At 25.8% G+C, this 20,426-nt stretch overlaps 1 long non-coding RNA gene across 4 annotated transcripts in view; it reads right to left on the bottom strand.

Moving 5' to 3' along the window:
- The window catches only part of LOC126550188 (uncharacterized), a 42,122-nt gene extending 29,392 nt beyond the window's left edge, over positions 1 to 12,730 (bottom strand). For 2 of the 4 annotated variants that reach the window (XR_007604224.1, XR_007604227.1), the window contains exons 1-3: positions 12,616 to 12,730; positions 9,006 to 9,080; positions 2,274 to 2,531 (exon numbers count right to left, since the gene is read on the bottom strand). This is a non-coding gene — a long non-coding RNA (uncharacterized LOC126550188). Of the gene's footprint in view, positions 1 to 2,273; positions 2,532 to 8,613; positions 8,834 to 9,005; positions 9,081 to 10,089; positions 10,244 to 12,615 lie in introns of all 4 variants that reach the window. The other 2 variants (XR_007604225.1, XR_007604226.1) reach the window with 2 other exon arrangements.
- Between the last annotated feature and the right edge of the window lie 7,696 nt (positions 12,731 to 20,426).

Here is a 20,426-nt window from a genome sequence, read left to right as displayed (position 1 = left end):
TTTAATGCACAACGGATGAGATCAAGAAACAGGGTAATGTATATACTATATAGTATATGGTGAAGTTATTTGTTGTGTAATATTTATATAGGTTTATACCGATGTTAGAAATATTCAGCTTTTCACTGAACCTTGGTCGATCGGAACCCAAATGAATAGAAACGAATTTTGTGTGTACACTAAATCGGAATTCTGGTCAGCGTAGGTATTGTTGATTTGTTTTGGGAGCTATGTCTTGTGTGTAATTGTTCTAATAGATTTTTGTTCAATTTCATTTTAAAATCGAATGAAATATCTCTGGTATTTCGAATACCCAGCCAGGTCCCGAGCATGAGAAATATAATCTACGTGACGATACAGACTTACGTGTATTCGGTGTAGGGTTTTGTCGATAATTCTCCCTCTTTCATACTGACGTCAAATCGATCACTACGATACTAAAATACCAAAAATAATTTTCTAATCAACATTTTAATAATTTCATAATTGAGACGGTAAACGGTAGTAACTGACTGTTTAATGGTATCCTGACATCTAGAATAAATTAAAATCGTTGTTTTATGGAGTCCTAGTGTGATAACAAATAATTATTACAAACAATATACTAGTTAAAATGTTGATCTTGTGGAGTTTGCAGGATCACGCTATTCCATATATATTAAATAATACGATTTGTTATTTTTTTTAACGCATTTCAATGATACAATTTTTACCACGCGGCGTCTTGCATAGGCAAAACAGCTACAACTTTAAACTATACAACCTAACGAGACTGATAGCGAGACTTCAATAATCGTATTGCTTTTATATTATGCACAAAATACAACAATGCACAGTATTACTTTCAATTTTTTTAAAAAATACTTATGATTATTATTGTGTTGCTAATATTTTTAATACCACTAAAACATCTACTTTTGTTCTAATAGTATGAACTACTCGGTTGCAAAATACAAATTGTAATGAATTTTGTACCTACTTTTGTTTTTATGAAAATATATTATCATGCTGAGGCAAGGCAAGAGTAGTAACAACGTGAGAATACATATCATATTATACTGCAGTTGTTGAAATGAAATAAATTAAATGATACTTATATGAAGTAATCTACTAAAAATATATAATTTAATATTATATATAAGTATATATACATTATACATTATAAATATACATGGCAATCTAAAACTTTTCTAAATTCGTAAAATAATGAAATTATATCACGTCCTCTTATAGTAAGTAATTTTATATTACTATGTTGGGAAAACGGAAAAGCAATTTAAATTAGACTGGCTGGACTATAAAAGATTGAAAAAATCGAATTGCTGAATATATCGATAAATAAAAGATACGTGCATAACACGATTTGGATATTATGGCGGATGAGCGTTGTGCGTAAAATGTATTATTACAGAATCAATCGACATAGCGAAACCTTAACGAACAGATAAATTCAGTTAACCGTGAATCGTATATAGTCGATTATACGTCTACAACAGTTACATTAAGAATACATATTAATAAATTGTATAATATCATTTATTATAACAAAGTTGGTGGGAGGAGTGGATGAAACGTTAAAGTAAAAACAAACACGTACGTTTACTACAAACCACAAAAAAAATATAAATATATATATATATATATAATAATTTTAATTGAATAAAGGTTTTAATTTTGGTTGCTAATATTTTTTAGGTTAAGAACCGGTTCTTTTAGATTTGATTCGAATCCTCAAGTCATCGAGATCATCATTAACTCAGATTCAACCATTTTTTAACGAGTGTGTGTATGTGCTCTGAATAGATTCAGTTGCGGGTAAAACGACGCATAGGAGCACGCGAAGAACCCCTACCCTAAAAAAGTTGTTAGATTTGTGTTATAAATATAACTAATTAGTCTTTACAAACATAAAACATAGTTAGAAATTTAAAAATTATTTATTAAAAAAAAAAAAAAAATAGTGTATCTGTAACGAATAAATCATATTAAGTGTAGAACAAATGGGTTATTTATCAAGCGGTCATAGTACATAATATAATAATATTATTTACATACACTGACACTTTGCTCAATAATAACACAACACATAGTAATTTTAAAGCATAATCATTTTGTGTACCAGACCTAATTTTATAGTACCAGCCGTAGCAAAAGTTTATAAAACAATAACTTTCCAACACGCTGTAAATTATCATTTTCAATTTATTTTTATTTTACCATTCTAGAGGATTAAAAATAATTGCATTAATATCATAAAATATATGGTATAATACCTTACATAAATTACACGAGACGCCAATACATGTTCCATATTATTCTTATCACCCTCTGCGCACTGGCATATATCCTGTTCCACAAACCAACACTTTTGTAACTTTTTATATCGTTAGGTAAAAACCATAAACTTGACGGTACGAATTGGTACAAGCATGTGGAGTATCTACAATTAATGACTCTGATTCGAAGAACGAAGGCTAGGTGATTCGTGCACGAGTCTAACAACCCATGTACACGGTCGACGCATTGGCGGCCTAAAACATCACGTAATATTTTTCGCAAAAATCATCAATACTCATACATCATATAATATTAGCAAATAATATTTAATAATAATAATAATATAGAGAACGCGATCACTTAGGTGTTGAAGAAAGAAAACGATTTATCATCTGATTGCGTCGATCTCTATATAAAGCAAAGTGTGTATATATTATTTTCGTCTCTTCTATATATTATAAGCTTAATTGTGTAGCGTGAAGATTGTATGTTATGTAGAGTGTAGACGTAGAACGTTCAACAGAATCATTGTAAGAGTTGTTTTTTCGTAAAAAAAACCGTTTTCAGAAACTAAATATTACCCTACACGGTGGTAGATATACGGGCTGATAAATTTAACTGAAGACACTGTTTTGGACTCTATTTCGTAAAACATTAACGATTTTGAAAATATTTCTTTTAAATAATTTTAAGTTGTTACTACTTTTAAATTTATTTTATGTTATAAAACATTTAAATTTCATATTCTGAAGTAAAATATTATTAGGAATATTTTAATCTATAAAAATCACATTTCAGACTAGCAGTAATAATTATCTAATGTTTTGAAAATTGGAGTAGTAGGTCGAATCTTGAGGGATACCTCTGTAGTATCACTCCACTCAGCTCATCTAAGCTTATAACTCATAAAATACTTGTCAAAAATACGTTTTTTATTTTTTATACAACGAAGTACTTCAAAAAACATAAACTATTTAAAATAAAAAATTAAGATGTATGTTTTGATTAAAAAAATTAAAAAAAACTATAACAATAAATATGTTTTGTTTTTAGAAACTTGTTGTTTTTAATAACTTAAAATTATGCAAAAAATGTACTATCAAAAATTAAAGTTGATAGTTTTTTAAATAAAACGTATCTCACGTTAAATTTTGATCACTCAGTATAACATTTAATATTATATATTATTTAAAGAAGAATCTACGTAATGCAGAGTAAAAAAATACCTGAAATACCTACGTCAAAATCGTCGCGAAACATTATTATACGTATATATTGACATGTGTAAATTCTAATCGAACTGTTTTTAACATAATATATGCATGTCTCATACGCTCGTTCAATTTCGTTTAAGCGATTGTTCTGAGAATCTAAAAACAAATCTAAGAACAATTTATGCTATAATTTTAAAAGGACATGTCGATATTACACAGTACATCGTACAACTATGATGTTCAACATTTTTTAAAAATCATATATTTTGTTTATCACAATATAATGATCTTATTCTAAATTATGGGTGTAAATGTATATTTTGTTACCTACTTTGTTAAAAGTTTATGTAGTTTAATAGAGTTTAAAGCAGGGTAAATCCGCTGGTAATATTTAATTTGTAACGAGCAACATTGTATACACGATAATTATTATTAATAAATATAACTACTATATAAAATCGGAGGTCTACAAAGGGACAACTCTTACACAAATTTACAGTTTTCAATAGATTCGGAAAATAAGATAAAATAATATATTTGATTTAAAAAAAAAGTTTATTTTTTTACTATCTTATTGTTACCTTGATCATTCATGGAAAATTAAATAATTAATATGTTTGGATATAATTTAAATTTACACTTCATATTTGGATAAAACAATTCAAATAACTATGTTTAAAATCTGTGCTAATTATATGTAACGGTGTTAAAAAAGGGTTAAATCCATAGGCAAATTTGTCACAAGCAAAGATGAACAGGATCAGCTATAGTTATCGATAAACATTTTTACACATTCGTCTTTAAAAATTCTGTCGTTTTGTTTTTTTTGCGATTAATCAACGATTATATTATATTGAATCATATGTATATAAAATAACATAATTATCCAAGCTTATTTATTTTAAGAATTTCATAACTTGTTAGTTGCTAATCACATCTTATCTTAATGAAGGATTTAGGTAAGCTGTTAGTTTTAAGTAATAATAACGAAATTATATTATGTATATGATGTATGTATGGTTATAGACTCAAAAACAACTATGAGTCTAACTTACTACAGATGTCATACCAATTCAAAAGTTAATGATTTTCGTGATTAAATTAGCATTTGAAATAACAATAAACATATCACAGTCAATCGCTGTAAATAATTTATATAGGTTGAGTTTAGTGAATCAATGTTTTCCACTCAGTTAATATTATATTATTTTGAATACTTCCGCGTATGACGTGTACGATTTGTCTGTGTATAAACCAAACAGTTTCATCAAAACATTGAATAAATAAAAAGCATTACAATTAATATATTATTATTTTGTATATTTAAATCAATAAAATAATACTGCATTTAATTTATGTTAATTATAAGATTACATTTTTTTGTTTTTTGTTTTTTAATTTTTACTATCTGTAAATATAGTTAAATATAGCCCTAAATATATAGGTAATATAGGATATAATAAGGAAATGTAATTAAAATGAAAAAGCTAGATAAAACGGTTCATCGAGTGGGCGAAGCTAAGAAATTCAGGTACTATAATATTATAAATTATATATAATTGTTATACAAACAATTGTAGTGAAAACAGAAAGGTAAATAAAAAATTCATTATTTTTTGATGATCTTTTGCGTTCACACATACCCACACATAAGACCCACAATAAAAAGTATATACAACAGCTACATATATATATATATATATATATATATATAATAGTGTAAATAATGTACATATTGTAAAATTACAGATAGCTATAAATAAAATATCGGTATTTGACTAGCCGTTATCGCGTATTTCGAGTTCGATGACTTCGAATCACTATACATACTCGTATACCATTAAAGCAGCTTCTATTATAATATAACCACGTACGTGAACATCGGATCGAATCGACGGTAAGCTATATTAGCTGTATACCGTACACGCGTTTTCGTTTATAAATAATTGTACCTATAATGTTATAACATAAATATATTGTATTATGAGTGTGTGCGGCGGTGAATAATAAAAAGTCGCTGCATTGAAAAAAAAAACCGAAAAAGGTTAATTAATTTTTCGAGTATTATTATCATTTGTATTGCATACGCTTGTGCGCAGTGGATTAAATGAATAATACACAAATGAAGTCGTATAATATTGGTATGTTCGATTATGCGGGGATATGATGATGACGACAATACTCGCGTGAATAGATGTCGCAGGACGGCAAGCTGCAAAAGGGCTTCCATGAACGATAATATATTATTTAATCAAATCAAATGTATTCATATTTTTTCAAAGAGAGCGAATATAGGATTTAAAAAAAAAAACTATTAATTCTAAGTGGTTTCTTATTAATTAATATATAGTTTTTTTTTCCCCCGACAAAACTTCTAGCCCTTCATTCAATTACATCTATTGCATTTGATATTGTGAATAATAACTGCACGTCTTTTGATTTTTATTAAGTGGTTAAAATGACAAAACTCTTCGCGATAACAATAAATGCAACTGCACAAACGATTAAAATGTCAGACCGTGTGTCGTCTCTGCATTTTGAAATGTTATATATTTTAGCACATTATTTATACGAAATACAATTACAGCAGTGACACCGACTCCCAAATCATTCAGACGACGTTGTATTTCAAAATATTGGTTGTCTAATAATATATTTACGCGTGTACGTATGTTTTTGTTAATTTAATCTATAATGGACGCATTTATATTCGATCACATATGTCTGTATATCTGTACATATTTTATTAGCTAAAGTGGAGCAATTTTAAATCAAAAATTAAAAAATAAATATAGTTCTACATACAATTGTTAATTATTCGTTCTTTGATTAACATATTAATGTTCCATTAAATATGGCTTTTTTAATAACAAATCCAATAGACCAACATATTTTTTTATATCAAAATTTACAACCACTCTGTAAAAATTGTATCTCTCGTTTATAATATCATCAAAGGCAATAGCATATTATGATCTCGTATTATTTTAAAAGAATTATTAATCAATGACCATATATTTTAATTTTAGGTATTATCTGCTATTGCAAAAATTAAATCATTTATGAGTTTTTAAAAATAATTCTAAGTTTTTAAAAAAATTGTTTAACTTTATTTCAATACAGAATATTTTATGAAAATAAAACTTGTATGTATAAAAATCAAATAATCCTAGACGAATAGTACATGAGTTATAATTGTGTGTTTTATGCTTAAAAACAGAGTAGCGTGACATGGATGTAACTTTCAAAATGTTATTTTACTACTTCGCCCCTCCAACTATAAATAAGTACTGAAAACTAATTAACTACTCGTCCGAAATTAGATTTTTATGTGTCGAAATACTTCGAATATTTTGGTTAAGAATATTAATCTAAAAACATATGCTGTCTTTCATAAAAATAATAACTTAGATTACTATATCGATAGTAAACACTCAATACTACTTTATATTTTTTTAGATTTTGAACGGAGTGATAAATGTATTTTAATGTTGTTTTGAACGAGATTAGGTTATGCTAGTAAGACGAATTTTATAAAAAATATATCAATATTTTTTAAAACTATAACACATAGGTAAGTGTTTTACTTCAAATTAATCTAATCAAATTAATATTATATAATATATTATATATTTAAATTCATTTTGAAAATTTAAAAGTTTAAAATAACTTTTTATATACGATATTATTATCGATAAAATTCGTTTTATAAACAATAAATACACATAAGATATCTCCTTACATATTAAATTATATACATAATGGTTTGCCTGATGTATTAATTTAACTTTTATAAATCAGCCATCAGAACGTTTGTACATATTTTAATGGCACATTTATAAGACACGAAAAATAGAGGTGGCAAAATAGGCAAAGCTATCCATCCGTGAATAACGCCTCTTGCTGTCTCGTGGTAGTTAACTGCATTTTGTACGAGGTGTTACAGGGCTGATTGCATCAGAATGTATATTAATTATAATTAAAAATAAATTCAGTTTATAATATTTGAACTTACACCACTACACATCTGACATTTTTGAGCGTATTCGTATTGTATACATGACCTTACGAGCGCCCTATAATAATATAATACCTATATATAATATCACGCAAAATGGGTACGTTGAAAATACTTAAAATATTTAAAACTCTAAGTTATTTAATTACTGAAAACAGTCAGAGAGAAAAAATGTTTTAACACCCTTGTTTTTCGTTAGCTTTTTGTATGTAAATTTTTTTTTTAATCGCGATCGTAACCAGAAACCGCGTACGCACATCGTAAGGCTCTATATACAAACGACGTATCGGATGGAGAGGACGAACGTCTATTGCAGAGATAAACAAAAAAAAGTATTATTTCAAAATAAATTCTAATGCGTCAACAAGAAATGTGATATTATGTATGTTCTAGGTAGGTATAAAATTGCCTATAATGACAATGCGACGGACGTTGTAATTGTTTCATGCGTAACTTACGATAATATGATGAAACTTTATGTAATCCAATATAAATATCAGGGACGGTCATGTGAAATAATACGAGTTAAGTTAGGGCATATATAAGCAATATATTTCTAAAATAGTTTTTTTTTTTTTTATTGAAAACCGTTGTCCAGTAACACAAATGGGGAAAATATTCATGAGCTCCTCAAGCACGCAGACAATTTTTTTATAAAATAAAACTACATAATTTTAAGTTTATTTGTATTTTTGTTGTCTTATATATGAAACCTGATTGCTTATATAACTATAACATATATTATATATATTAAAATATAGCATATTCTATTATTATTTTTGAGGGAGCATTTTTGATACTGCTGTGTATCTAAATGTTTATGTTCGGTGCAACAACAGTTAATATGATCAATGATAAATGAACAAATACTTAATAGTTTGGTTAATGAAAATAAGTTTCAACATGCAAAAAAAATAACATCATATCGCTCATTATAAGTAACTTGACATTTTCAATTGTGTTATATACGAGTATTTAAATCTTTCTTTAAATTTAATGATACATAACAATCAGTAATTACAACTTTGTAATTCCGAGTTAATTAATTGAACAATAAATAGATACGTCTAAAATAACCAGTCTCCCACTATTCTTGGAAAGTACCATTTTGTCCTACACTGATTTTCAATATAACATAGGTATATGTACTACACCTATATTATAATCAATTTAGAATTGTATCATTGTTTTATTCGTTTTCGAGTTGAAATTTGTTTTTCTCTTTTAATTTTCGGATTAATCTTGGTCTCATTCTTGCAGTAACTTCTACAACTACGGTATAATTGCTATAACATCCGTTGAGTGTACATTAATATTCTTCGTCCTTCAACATGATAAACAAATACGATTGAATTCTATATTGTACCTACTCTATGTATATATTGTTAATATAATATGAACTTTCATTAAAAGCGCTTTGCGAAGACAAAGAACCACACATGAGATGCGCCCTATAGCTAAATGTCATGAAGCGATCGTGAAATTCTATAACTTACCATAATCATGTTTTATTTATGTTTCTGTCTGCAGTTAGCAATCCTTCATCTCCAGTACTTTGCAAATCAATGATACTGCAACAAGGATATATTTATATTTTGAAATTCGATCGGTTGTTTAAAAAATAATCGTTTTCTTATAAACGACTATAATATAGTATTTATCTATAACGTCAACAAACCAATATTAATATTATTGAACACGCTGATAAATAATAAATATATGCGATTCACCAAGAAAACTCATCGCCCTTTATTTATCTAATAATTTATTTATTCAAATTTTTATTTTTAAATTTTTTAAATATACCTACGTAAATACCATATTTTAAAACTGTTTTCGTTTTTTAAATTACCACCCTCTACCCTCTTTACTACTAAAAGATACTTAGTAAATATGTTTTTTTTTTTTTTAATTTTGATGTACCTAATTCAAAATTCAAACATTTTAGTATTTTCTGTTGTTAACAATAATAAAACTTTTTAAAAGGGTCTTATAAAAATATAAAATATATTATGTAATATTGGATCTAATGTTTATTGTACTTGTACCGTTTTTACAAATTATAAAAAAATGTATATAGATTAATATTAATTACTAAAATGTTCAAGTTACTAAAGTCCTTATATTTCCCAAATCTATTATCACGAACCTATAATAAAGTAATTGATTATTCTTAATACAAAGAGTTATATAATTCAAAACCTCGTTTAATTGTTAATTTCGATGAATTTTTCGAAAAAAAATATATACATCCACTAAATAATTTATATATAGTACCTAAGTTCTCATTTAAAAAATAGAAATTTGTATTTCTATAGAAAAATCTTTTTAGGTAGTATAAAAATCTCTAGAATTTTAAAATGTGGTATTTAAACACATTTAAATTTTCAAAAGATTTTGTATTAATTGGATTATATAAAACGAAAAGAGAAGGTGAGAACGTTTGGTGAATCACCTGCATAGTACATCATAACAATATATTAAAAGCAATTGAGTTCATTTGCATATTCTAATATTATTATTGGCGTTTTAATTATTTCAATACGCTATAGTTATAGTATTATCTATGTTATTAAATACCTACGGTGAACTCTGTGTATAGATTTAAATTATAGCATAAGGCTGGTTGATAGTGATTGATAGATTGATAAATTCCTGGAAATTTGCATTCACCATTTATCGTATAGTTCCTCTTCAAGAGCAATGACTGGAGCGTGAAACACAACTAGAACTACTATGTGCATAATATAAATTATAAACTACTTATTGTAAACTGTTTTTTGTGTAAAATAAAAAGCACTTGCACCTTAAAAACCTCTCAAGAACCTACACAATCTAAACAATATCAATTACGATGTAAATATGTATATATATATATACATCCAGTAGCTGTATAATATAATAAATATAAAAAAAAAAATTTTAGAGAATATATTGGGTCTAGCAAGGGAGTAAGGTATATGATTCTTAAGACTACTACACGTCTATATTATAACAGTAATAATAGTTATATTAAAAAGATTTAATTTAAGCCAGGGTCTAGGAATTTTAACATTATTATCATATTATCAAGTAACACCGTAGGTGCAATAACACTTCCATACAATTAGAAATTGATAGCAGTCTACCAAATTACAAATTAGCAACAGAATAGTGAGATGACATCTCAAACGTATGCAATATCATTTTACTTTAAATAAAAAAATAAACTAAAAATGAAATATATTACTCATTGTATTAATGAATTCATTCAATTACAGCGAAGTATTGTGTTTTGATTTTGTATTAATATTAATTGTATTTTACACTAATAATAACCGTTATTATTATTATGGCATTCTCTATTCGTGTATTAAATGTGTAATAAAATGCTTTATGAATGTGTTATTATTATAGCAAAAATGAAAAACAAAATATATAAAAATAATCCACTTTACAATATATTGTAGCAAATACTTTTTATTTTTCAGTTTAACTCGTGAGGTAGAAGAAATTGGTTTTACAATGATGTATGTACCTATGTATTTTGTCTAAGACTTTTCTAGTACAGTATAATGTAGGAGACTGTTCTAAAAGTTGCATATATTATAGCCTCTCTAGATAGATTGAAAATATGACGTAGTAGTTTTGTTAAAAAACACCATTTTCAGAATTTCCCAATAGTATTCGAAAAATGTTGAAACCCTCCAAAAATAACTGTTTTAGTTACTGTCCGTCTGTTTTAGCTATTTTATTTTTGATTACAATATAATCACTTTAAAAACCCAAAATGCTTAGTTATTAGGTACCTACTAAGTAACTACGTATCGTTATTATTTTAGAGGAACTTTACGAACCAATGATTATATGTTTGTGATAGATTTTTCCAAAAATTAAACAGTATTGATGTACAAATTTATAAAGATAAAATACTATTCATCTAGATAAATAATATAAGAAAATGAATATCTGATCATCAAGTAATTAATCACGATAAATATATAATAAATAGATATCTAGAAAAATTTAAGTTCTCTCTTGTAATCATTACTCTTTTTGATTATAGTTGATCACTGCTTTTGATAAGAAACCCTAAATTAAAATATTATTTAACTCTTACTGAAAAAGAGTTAAAATTTTCAATCTCATTCTAACTGACAGCAATAAAAAATTTAAATAAACGATACAGCAAACTTAACTCATCAAAATTGTAGTTATAAAAATAAAATGGTTAAGTAGATAAAACTCTACTGTAAAGTGTATAATAGGTATCGAGTGGATGACTATAATGACGTGTAAATTTGAATTCAATGGTATATCATTGTATGCGTAAACGATTCTGAGCGGAGTCAGTCTGTCAATCTATATCAATATATTCATATATTTCATGTTTCGTACTATTTCTATTAAAGAAATTTATTTTATACTATTACGTATTAGTAATTATTACAAAGTTGATTAAATTTGTTATTTGCCAAAAATATTGTATTAAAAATATCATGGTGTGTACAAAATGTAATAATATATGTAAAAGTTTTAAGTCCCTACGATGTTTTTGAACTATAACAAAGGTATGATTATATTTATTCATAATTAAAATATGTAACTAAGTGAAAATTTGAACATAGAATATCTATAAAAATTAAATTAACTTTCCAGAAGAATTTTTTTTTAACAAAGTTAAAAATGTACGATTAAACTCTAATAAATATTATTTATAAAAGAACTATTTTTATGAATTTATAGTTACGAAACGATTTAAAAATTTTCATTATTCCCTCTATAATTTAATTAAAATTTTAAATTAAAACGCTTATCTATACTATAAAAGCAAGTCCCGATTTTTTTTTAACGCATACAAATTCACACCGTTCAACGTATAGTTACCAAATTATTTACTGTTATACCTGACAGTTAATAAAAAAAAAAGCTGAAAAAGTAAAAATAAATTAGTTTATTTAGAATCAAAATGGCATGAAATGAATTTGTATATAAAAATTAGATTTCTATCTCATATCTAAAAAAAGAAACATATGCTTTAAAATCCGAGTTCTAATTATATATTATAATATATTAAAATAATAAAATCGTATAAAGCGTATAGTTAAGCAATCGCTCCCGACTTACCTCATAATGTGTAATGTGTGTGTAAAATCGTCGATGAATCAATTATTATTGCCGACGTATATGAGATGTGACAACGATTCGATGCTTTTAACGGTCTTGCCGGGTTTCAAGTACGCGTTCCAACAACAACTGACACACATAATCTTGAGACTCGGGTAGTTAAAATAAGTTAAAATGCATCCAATAATTATAATAACCAATAGAAAAATATTATAGTAAGTCAGTAGCGCGCTGATTGGCTGTATGATGCGAAATCCCACATAAGTCATGCCCATTATTATTGTTATTCATTTAACGACGCTATAATATTAATATATAATATATTTTTCGGATGGTAATATTAGTGTGAGAAAAAAATTATTTTTATTATCTATAAGTAAATTTATGAGAATTTATAAACACCTTAAATTATTCGTATTTTGCGTAAGTATAAGGTTTGTACACTATTAATGGTATTTTATGATCGAAATAACTTTCAAACAAATAAACAGTCCCACAATTTGCAAACAACAATCCGCGAAGGCGGAACACGCGGGTGACAGTTAGTAATAAAATATTGTGATTATACACTGTCTATATTTTTTAATTGGTGAATGAAAAACTTATGAAGAACTTTGTACTTATTTAATTTTCTCCGACAAAAAATTATTTTTTATTGATATTTAAAAAAAAAATGGAAATTAAAATGTATAAGCTGAAAAAGAGTCAAACAATTCTGAAAATTATTATAGGTATTATGTATAGAAAATATCAAATTTACATTTAGTGGAAATTTCCAGTATCTACGGTAATTGTTTTTTATTTGTACCAATAAAATAAAATTGATTTTATTAAATAACGAGTAAAAATTTCCACTTGTCCTTAACTTTTTGATTTTATTTATAGGTAATCTATTTTGAAAAATACTAAGCTTTTTAAACTTTGATCTGTTTAATGTACAAACTAGATTAAATTTTCTATATTGAACCACTCCTAAATCAAATATACAAAGTATGAAAATAAAATAAATCACACATCATTATGTAATCAATAATATACATTTATCGTTTCGCTGAAAATTTGTTTTTTGTTTTTTCCATACTTTTTTTTTATTTTTTCCGATTGCTATTAATAAATTCTTCTGTTTAGCTCCAAAATACTAAGTAAATAATATCAAATGTTATTTTTTTGAGAAGATAATATTTTAGTAAGTACCTACTTACTGTGAGACAATAAAAGGTATAAAAAATGTATGATTTGATATATTTTAAGCTTATAGAGTGTATACTAGTCTTGTATCTTTCAACGGAACTTTTGAGCTGTATAGTATTGTACTACAATCAAAAGTAATTTTAACCACAAATCTTATTTCTAGATAATTTTGTCTTGAAATTAAAGCTGTAACAATTTTAAGCTATTAGAAAATGTTTTTTTTCTAATCGTGATTTACCCTTATAGTATAAAACCTACAAAATCGGAAAATCGATTTTTCACACGACTTTAATATTATATTATAATAGTATGAATATTATTCTATTCAATAGAAGATCGTATTGAGATTATTATTTTATATTATAATACCATACTCAAATGGACGTCAACGCCATACTATTTATTTTCTCTCTCTGACCCACATGCAATAATTCAAATCTGCATTCAGTAGACAAATCTTATATTGATAACTTTAATATAAAACTGAATTGGCCTATTATCAAACATTAAGTGGAAAACATTACTTATGAATTCTTTATTGTAAATATATAAGCAGTATACGTATCATCGTGAATATAATTAAATTGTAATGATAATTTTTAAAATAACTTACATAGTTATATTGAAAAATGTAAATTAGAAGTAAAATGTGAACTTGACACATTATACGCACATATATCATACACGCGCGATTTACATAGCGTTAATGAACCAATGCATTAACACAATTTTTTAAATTTTTAATCCTATAACAGACCGATTGGCTTTTATATCAAAGCTAAGGTCCACCCTCTCACCAGCCCTGGAAGTAACACAATACAATATTGGTTCTGTTTATCGAAAATTTATTTTGTCTCCGGGTTAAAGAGAGAAAACAAATAGTGCGCTGTATTCATCTTAAGCATTATAGAATATTAGTATAACTATTATTCCTTATTATTCTCTATTCATATTGTAGGCTTTTAAGAGTAAGATTTTCGTCTCAAAAATTATCACGTTTTAAAGTGAAATAAATGTATTATGCATAATTTAACGAGTCAACCGTGTGAAGATGAACGTCACTATAATACGTGTTTGGATAAATATTATTTATTTCAACGACCTAATCGGCGGTGTACATACTAAGTTCAATGACAACCCATAATTTTAATTCTATTCAGTATAATATTTTTCAGAGGAATATTTATCTAAAAATGGTGGGTTTTATATTGAATACTTTGCCTATATTGATAATTAATACTACCCATCAGTCTCATAATAAGAATTTAAATACTATTACAAACCATGATTTATTTTTTCAATATTTGATATTCACGGAAATACACGATTCAAATTAAAAATTAAAAATAAATAAATGTGTATAAAAACCATTAAAAAAAAATTTTAAATGACTGAATATTATGAGTAATGAGTGTTAAGTATTGTCTAATAGATGACGAGTATGCATATAGTATCTTCAAATTGTTTGTATTAAATATAAACTAAAAATTATTATGGCTTACGCTATAACAAGATACTTATTAGATTCCTAACTTATTTGTGTTTCTCGAACTAATTTCCGAGCAAAACCGCTTAAAATATATCAAAATTATTATATTATTTCAGTTTTACCTATAGTAATAAATGTTATTTTGCTCATTATTTGTGTAAGCTTGTTCGCTCGATTGTACATATACACAGGTAAAATCATCATTTGTATCTCTAGAGACGTAAATATAAGTTCTATTAGCCTAATGACCCGGACCGAAGGGTTCGGTCAAGTATAGAGTGACTATAAAACGACGTATATATCACCAATTCTCCAGTGTTTCCACCTATATTTTCTGATATAATTTATCGACAAATTTCTTGCTGGCGAAGAATTTGACAACCGTACCCTGACCGGTACGTACTAAATTATCTACTTGTAATTTCGTTGTCAATTTTAATCAATTTAAATTGGTGAAATAACAAATGAAAATACGAATATGAAATCTTATAATCTGTATTAAAAATATTATTATATTGGAGATATAAAGTAATATAATCAAGTAATAAGATAGATGAAAAACATGTGTTTTCAATGAACAAAATAATAGAATCTTTTGAATATTTTTACTCGACTGTGTTGTGATTGGTTTATTGAAACGAGTATTTCGTTTTTTGCGTGATGTCCCAAAGCGTTTACATCAGCAAGACGTTAACCTCCAGAAAACATTAAATGAACTAACAGATTCCTATAATAATTGTATAGTTATATATTTATATGTAGCAAATTTGAAACAACTACAGTAGTATTTTTTAATAAAATGTATAAGCAACATTGAAAGGGATGGTGTATTCCAACAGCTGACAAAATAAGTGACTCAAAAAGAAAAAAAAACGTTATATTGTTTTTTCATGATGATAATGATAACTAAAGGATAAATATCATACAAATATATATTTTAATATTACTAACTCAATACTATATACAAACTTAGTATAAACATCGTTTTTAAGTCGTATTACCTGTATAAGTTTGTAGTATTAATATTTAATTTTTTTGTAACACAATCACTTTTAAAAACAGATAATATTACTGTTAAAGAATCGAATGACTTCTGTAACGTGGTCGGGGAAACCTTATTACGATATTGGTTATCCACGGAAGGTTTTCTATTCATTATGGATAAGTTTTCCGTATCTGGGGGCTAGTGCACTATTGTGAGGTGTTTATCAATAATAAGACACGTTTAGTTTATATATCTAATAAATATATATTTCAAATATACTTAACAGTTTTTGGTAGATGACTGTTAATAATTGTACTGCTTGGTTAGCTCGCGTTGATGGTCAGTGGTGAACTCGTGTCGTGTGTCATTTTAATATATTAAATAATAATTCGGAAGTGTAAAATGTGTTGAGTATGTAATATTTTGTGTTAATTAATCATATCGTGTGTTTAATGTATATAGGTATTTATATAGGGTGTAACGAACGTTACACTTCTTTCAAACATTATAAATCAGATAAAAGTGTTGATTCAACATATTAACAGTTAAAGAAATAATAAGACGTATTTCTTAAATAGTATCCAAGCCTCATTGTAACTTGAAAACGATTTTGCTATAAAATTACTCTGATAATATTAGGTATACTACAAGTAGGTATAAGTGAATGAATAAAATGTTCAAAATATATATTATGTTTAAAATTATCTGTAACCGTTTAAACCGTAGTAAGAATGACTTCTTTTAAATCTTAAGATAATAAGAGCTATTAAAGAATTAAATTAAATTAAATTATTCCTCGATACATTTGCTATAAACACGGAACATTAATGTGCCAATTGCAGTACAAAAAAGATTGATGTATAAACTAGAAAACACGGTGACATTTTTTTTAAATTTAAGTCTAGAAAAGTGACCTTATATCAAACATGAAACATATTATTATTATTATTATTATTATTATTATTTTTTTTTTTGTTGGATTGTTTTAAATATTTAAAATTCATTAAGTAAAAATTTTAATAGATTTAACTTTAAAGTAACTATTAGTTATACTATACAGTACTTTAATTTATATTATATTATTAATATAACAAAAATGGTAAATAAAGTAAAAACTATTAAGTATATCGCTTTATACTAATTTGTCCTTTCTATATTTAAAATATAGGTAGTAAAATGTCTCTGCTATAAATGCAAATTTTATATAATTAGAAAAGTTAATTTATGATTTTAAAATCCTTTTATTTTATTTTTTTATAATTAATTTAAGGTTTTTATTCTACTGTTACTGTGGGGATTTTTAACAGGAAATGCAAAATAAAGATATAATTGATTCAAAAAATAATAACTACGTTTATTAGGTACAAAAAAATGAACGTATAATGGTCTGAAACGCCGGTTAACAAATTATAATAATAGAGCAGAACATACTATATTATAATAATTGTTAATCGTTGCCGTCCGTTGTCAATGAATACCCAACTCAACATATTACAAGATAACATATAAAATTAAAATTATTATTTCTACATTACTTATACGTATTATGTAAATAAATAAATGTCCTTATCACACATCACTTTAGCTTATTGTAAACATTAATTTTACAAATTGTGTAATACATAAAGAACGAAGAAAAAAATGTGTACATAATTTCTAATAACATGAAATATAATATAAAGTATAATAATCATATCTTTGACTTTTTTAGTAAAACATAATTTTATATGTACCATATAGGAAACATAGTTTAATTTCACCCTAGAGAAAAAACCCTGTTACAGTAATATATGTTTATGTACAGGTGGGTTTTTTTTTAACACGAGGTACATTCTTGTTTATTCGGTCAATTTTTATGCATTTTTTTTAACTTAGTACAATTGGATACACTTAAAAATAAAATCATATTTCCAATACGTTTTAAGGGGGACGAAAATAAAAATGAACGTAATTTATATTTCACTGGAAAAAATGGTCAACGAAAATTTGTGATTCGTATTACAATGTCCTTTATGAAATTTAAAAAAAACTTAAAGGTGAGTTATATACTCTCTCATCTCTTTGTCGATTTAAACTCTAAACAGAAAATGCGGAAAATTGTATTATTATTATTATTATTATTATTACGTTTTGTTGCTGTACCTCGTACAACATAATATAAAGACATTAGTCATCACGTGCGAGCATCGGGAAAACCACAGTTATCTATCCTAATTCCAAAATCTGTAAGAAGAGAGCAGTGTTAGTGCCGTCATCTTTCCTAATTCCTATAATATATATGTACCACGGTCGCATTACCTATATCATACCCGTGCCAACATATTATATTGTTTGCAACGCGTATACATCATGTACGATGTATTTTAACAGAAACACATTTTGGAAATAGCTGATGATATTGTGTTCGTCTTTAATATTTTTATTTTACGTTTATAACTACGTTTAATTAATTAATTAATTAAATTAAACTTATAAGCTTTAATATTTATAATATTCATTGTTCAATAGTCAATACAATGGATTTTTAGATAGAAAAATAATTTTATGGATAGGTAAATAAAAAATAATTCGAGATAAAATGTTAGGTGTTAATAATAATAATAAAAAAATAGATGGGCTAAGATTTTAAGTTGTGTCGCTTTTATTTTATTAAATAGGCACATGTATTAAAATAAAAAAACCATATATAGATATAAATAATAGGATGAAATATTTATGTAGACACTGTGTGCACTCATATATTTTATTAAAATTACTGTGTAATTTAATTATATTTGATCAATGAGTTTTGTTCGTATCAAAGATTCGTGTAGTTTAGTTACGTGGTTACTGGCTAGAGAATCCAAATTAGGACTTTAGAATATTATAACGTGTTAAAATGTGACTTATGAGGTAAATGCCATAGCAGTTATTATTACAGACTTCGTAGTCAAGCAATGATTTTCCAATAAATCGAAATCGTAAAGGTTTGACTTACTAACACGCACAGTTTTTTTTAAGTGTATTTATATGATAATTTTGTAGATACTTGTAATAATATTAGTTTAATTCTAAACATTTTTTTGTTGATTAATCGCTTGAGTTATAAATGCATAATATATTATGCATACAATTTACTTGAACGATATTTTCATTTTAAACTTTTTTTCCCGGTGGTTTTTGTTTCATAATTCCAACTAGAGTAAATATACGTCTTTTCATAATAAGTTAAAAAGTACACAAAACTATTTGCTTAAAATGGTGATTTTTTACAGTTTTAAATTTTCGGAATTAACGCGATTAATTTCATAATATAAACATTAACATTATACAGAATAATTCATCAAGCGTCAGAATTTGAATAAAATCACTATTAAAGTAAAGCTAAAAATAGGGATGGGTATGCTTGTAGTTAAACCATCTATATTACTTATTTTTTGAACATTAGTTGTCATAACTACCTATATAATTTGCTAAATTGAAACTTAATCAACTATAATGTATCAATGGCCCTATAATCAACACTTAGGTCTTACTGGTACATATTATACTTGCTTTGGCATTACTTAAATATTATTTTATTTTATGTAATATCTGTGTAACTGTGTAAGTGCAAGATATCATAAATCATATATTATTCGTCTGTTACAGCCTACATAACGATGAAATAATTAATTGTATAACTAATTGTTTGGAATGTAATATATTAAACTTATGTAATAATTGTGCATCATTAAACAATTTTCTAATTAAATTTATTGATTTTAATTTTTAAAATTGCCCACGCCAAATATTAAAAATAAATTTATATATATTACATGATATTTGGTAACAATAGAAAAGATAGAAACCGAGTTTATGGCTGCCAGAGAAACAAACGACTTAGGTTTAAACGAAGAAATCTTGTTATTCGAAGATAAAAAATAATAATATATAAACAACAATTTGTTGCAATAAATCTTAAAACTGTTTAAAACTTACAAAAACACCAAGATATAATAATAATAAAAAAATTACAAAATACAATATTATATGCTTCAATTAAATTAAAACTATATTCGAGTATTTTATCATACTAACAAATACTCATTTATATAAATGGTTATTATTGCGTTTTGTTTTTCCTTGAATTCAAAAATAACTTAAAATTTCGAATTGAAAAACTAT

This window comes from Aphis gossypii, chromosome 2 (assembly GCF_020184175.1).
Source record: "Aphis gossypii isolate Hap1 chromosome 2, ASM2018417v2, whole genome shotgun sequence".
Taxonomy (NCBI): Eukaryota; Metazoa; Arthropoda; class Insecta; order Hemiptera; family Aphididae; genus Aphis; species Aphis gossypii.
Note: the sequence above shows the minus strand (reverse complement) of the source record. Positions and strands in the feature narration are given on the sequence as shown.